The sequence below is a fragment of the Primulina huaijiensis genome, chromosome 3, assembly GCF_012295235.1.
Source record: "Primulina huaijiensis isolate GDHJ02 chromosome 3, ASM1229523v2, whole genome shotgun sequence".
NCBI classification, from domain to species: domain Eukaryota; kingdom Viridiplantae; phylum Streptophyta; class Magnoliopsida; order Lamiales; family Gesneriaceae; genus Primulina; species Primulina huaijiensis.
In genome coordinates, this window is record NC_133308.1 from 18383839 (window position 1) to 18388810 (window position 4972).

Here is a 4972-nt window from a genome sequence, read left to right on the forward strand (position 1 = left end):
GTGATTTTGACTCGAGCTGTGAATCGATTTACAGGAGCTAATATTAAATTTGAAGAATATAAATTATTTAATCTTAGTTAATTAAATCTAATCAATATGAGAAAGTATATGATTCTTATTAAATTAAATAATAAGCAATAGTATAAATTTGTTGGAAAAAGAACGGATTTCATGGTGATACTGTTACCTAACTGGCTAACCATGCCATGTTTGATGCTTGATTTATGATATGATTAAATCCAAATGTAGTTGCTCAATTTACGTCGAAACTTCATTATTTTTTCATAAAATAAATAAATTATTTCTAGGATAAATAAATTTATATAATCTAAAGTTTTGAATTATTTTAATGAGGTTTATTGAAGAAAAAATGTAGAATTTGTATGTCTAGGGACAAAACAATCATTTTACACTTGGGTAATACGTAAGCTTGACAGTGTTCCGAAGGATTATAATACATGTTAAATAATATTTTATGATGTTTAAAACGAAAATATGATATTTTATGATTTATGGTAAAGTTGTGCAATTTTTACTGTTAAAAATACTATTTTTAGAAAGTTATGATATTGTATGATTTTAAAAGAAAATGAAAAATATTTCGAGGGATGTGAATTTTCTGTGACAAATGATATATAATATGTGGGGGATCTTTTTAAAAAAGAACGGTGAACTTACAATTTTGTGGGGATGTCGTGAGGGAAAAGGCCCTAGAGGGACCCCGTTTACGGGACAAGGCCCCCAGAGAGACTCCGATGATCGTATTTCCACGGTGGAGCCTAGTGCCCGCCCCCATGGACCATGTAGAGCTGAAGATTGATCAGTCGACCAAAGGATAAAGGCTATTCACTTTCAAGGATCAAACTTAACCCAAAATGATAAAGGATTGAAAGCTTTACGATTAAAATGATTTTACGATTTACGATTTATTTATACTTAAAAACTATTTTAAATAAAATTATGATTTTTATGCACATGATTGTATATGTATTATTTTCTACTCATGTTTAAAACGTGCTGAGTCATTAGACTCACTAGGTTTAATTGATGCAAAATTTGTTGATATGAGGAGGCGCTGACGTTTGAGTGGATCGAGTGCGGCAGTACACTCCCGAGGGACCTTTATTTTCCGCACTAGCTTGATAGATAAAAGATTTAAAAGATTATTGTTAATTATTTTATTAGAGATTTTTATGCTTTAATTTTATATTAGTTGATCTTTTTAAATGTCGACGTAGGATTTTTGGTTAGTTGATGATTTAGGGATATTTTTATACACTTGAGATTCAAATGTTAAATTATTATGATTTATGAAAATGTTGAATTTATTTTATTAGTAATTTACGAGTTGATGAAAAAAAGAAGCTCGAGATCGTTTCAATGCATGTGTGTTCCGATGCATTCCACAAGGAGAAGTAGGATTTTGTGATGAATTTGAACTCATTTCAATTTTGGATGATGGCTCATTGTTCGCAGAAACTATTTCCACATTATACTCATCATACCAAAAGTATCGGTTCCGATTTTTCAAACTTGTTGGACGTATAAAGTAATAGTGCGCGGGTCGAGTTCAATATTGACCATCTTGACGTAATAGCATAAACCCATTGCCGCACTCGCATTGTGGTGATGTCTTCATATCCATCAAAGCCATGATAAAGATTGAATGATGTGGCAAATGAGTTATATAACAATACATACATGGTTAAATTAAATTTTAACCCAAATCTTGTTTCATAAATACAACTCTAGTATACGAAAGACATAATAAACTAGTTTTCATCTTGTAGGGAGAAGATGACATTGCATTCCTTAACCACCGAATACCGGAAAAGTAAACTTTGAATAACATGTACAACCTGCACCCATAAAACTTGCAACCCATTTCAGTTCTTGTATATTACAAAATTATTTTTTTCAACAAATTTCTACAAAATCTCATAGAAGTGAAGAAACCGTCATAAAATAAGAAAAACTTACATTTTGTTAAAATTACTCACATTCATGTGTAGTAAAATGGTTGGAGATCGCATTTCCTTCCACAAAATATGTTCTCAATTACATATTCTCGCGATTTTGATCGAATATGGACATGCACCATCCAATTTCACTCGTTTGTATGTCGGATTGACCCGTAATAATCAATATCCAGAGATTTTCGACCACAATTTGTAGATCAATGCAGAGCTCTTTGTGTTTTTGTCGGCTAAGTTTTTATTTCAAGATAGTGCGCATAGGAAATTTACAGCGAATAACAAAATTAGGTATAAAACTGATAAATAAATAAAATTTCAAAAGGTATTTTTGAATAAATAAATAAATTAGTTAATAATACTATTTAAAATCAAACCAAAAACAACACTATTTTCAACACAACTTAAAAATCCTTGTTTATCATATCTTTTTATCATTTATGTACTAATCTCAATAATCCTATAGTTTGAACCAAACGCAACGTTAGAGTTGATAACATATCCTCAAAATCCAGGATGAAAAAAGACCTGGATCGGGATTTGATCAAAATGTCATCCACGTAAATCTCCACATTTATTCCAACATGTCTTCTAAATAATTTGTCCATCAACCTTTGGTATGTGGCCACAGCATTCTTCAAACCGAAGAGCATGACCACGTAGTATAAAGTGTTGTTCGAGGTGATGAAACTTATTTTTTCCTGGTATTATCGAGATAGAGGGATTTGGTGATATCTCTAATAAACATCCATGAAGCAGAGGATCTCATACCTTGAGGTGGAATCCAATAGCTCGTCGATTCGAGGTAGAGGATAACAATCTTTTGGGCAGGTGTTTATTAAGGTCTTTGGAGTCCACACACATTTTCCATTTGACAGTGGCTTTTGAGACTAGGACCACATTTGATAGCCAAGTAGGGAATTGGACTTCTCGGATATGCATGACTTTCAACAATCCTTGGACTTGTTCTGCTATCATTTTATCTTTCTCAAGTCCAAATACCTCTTCTTATGTTTTATAGGTTGGGAACCCGAGATGATATTTAGTTTGTGCTCAGCTACATGGGCTGAGATCCCTACTAACTCCGCCAATGACCATGTGAAAATATTAGCATTCTTCTTTAAGAAGGCTAAAAATTCGACCCGAGAAACTGGTTCAAGATCTCGGGCTACCTTGGTTGTTTTAAGGGATAACTGGGAACTATCTTTACTTTCTGCTGCTCTTCTTCCATCACTGCTTACACTTCTCTAATTGAGTGCACTTATCCTCTTCTTGGGCTTCTATCATCTCCTTCCCTTCTCGTCCTTTTATTTTCCACCTATCCCGTCTCATCATACACTTCCAAGAGGAAGGTTGGTCTTCTCAGACTTCTTTTACCCTGCCTCCCACAAGGAATTTGATCTTCTGATAATAAGCCGATGTCGATGGACATGAGAGCATTCATGACCGGTCTTCCCAGAATGTTGTTATATGAGGATGGTGCACTGATTACTTGTGAAGGTGTCCATGAACGTCTTCCTCAAGTTTTTGGACCCGACTATTAAGAAACACATTATTTCAGCTTTGGGGTACACGGTGTGACGAGCGAAGTCAAAGAGGCCTATCTCCATTGGTTCCCATTTGTATCCCTTCAAGTTCATTTGGTCAAGAGCCTCCTGGAAGATGACGTTTATCGAGCTCTTCGAGTATACGAATACCTGATTTACATCATAGCTAGCAATCTTGGCTGGTATGATCAGGGCATTATTGTGAGGTACATTGATTCCCTCCAAATCTCAGGGTCCAAAGCTAATCACCAGCCTCTCCCACAGGCCAGCACTATGTACTCCAAAACTTTCCTTTGGACTCCTCGTCTTTTGAGTTCGTTTAGAATCTCCATCTGTTGATCCTCTCGAGATCATTTTAATGACACCTAAAGTAGAGGAATCTTCCCGGTTTTTATCTTTTTGGCCTCTACTCCTAGGGAGGGATCATCACGACCTCTGAGCCTGGATTAGAAACTCTGGATGCTTGAAGAAAAGATGGGACTTGAACCCTTGGACACCCACGGATGTCCGGCTTCGGTTGAGCCCGGTCGAAAATGATCCATCTTCAATTTCTTGCATTCATTGACATCATGTGCACATTCCTGATGGTATGCGTATAATTTCCTTGTCATATGTTGGTCTTGGGGTCGCGAGGCCCCGTCATCGTCATAGATGTTTACTGCTCGATCTCTCGAAACCTTCAAAGGCGTATATTGGGAGAAACACCTAGAGGATTTCCTCATTGTATCTGGTCATTCGCCCTTCATGTCTGGTCTNTTTTTTTTTTTTTTTTTTTTTTTTTTTACATATATATGGTTTCTCTTTTCTATATTTGGGCATCCTCGTATTGATGTACCTTTCCGCCTGGGACAAAATATCTTCAAAGTCCCGGGGCAACTTTTTCACCATAGACCAGAAGAAATCTCCTTCTCGGAGCCCCTGAGTGAAAGATGTAGTATTAGTATAGGGGACACGAGATGGTACCTCCAAGAACGCTTTATTAAATCACCGGATGTATGCTTGCAATGATTATTCCTCGTTCTTCTTTACTTTGAACAGGCTAAAGACAGTCTTTTTATACTTTTTGATGTTGTTAAAGTGATGCAAGAAGATGTTCTTGAATTTTTGAAGAAATGGATGCTTTGAGGTTCGAGCTTCTCAAACCAACACTGGCCAGAGTCCACTAGTGTGTTAAGAAAAGTTTTTCACTTGATTATTGTAACGTCCCGAAAATCTGAAGGTCCATGTAAACCATATGCATGCAAGTTATTAAATTTCTTTGTTATTTAATTAAATTATTTTAAAGTATTAAATGCATGTTTATTTAATTAAATTGTGTTTAACTATTTTTATTCATTTTGTGAATAATTATTGCATGATAGGATTTATTTCATGAAAATTTTAAAGGTTCATGCATTAAAGATTTTTAAGTTTTTTTTCGCGCTCGAACGAGGAACGGAGACCGGAGAATTT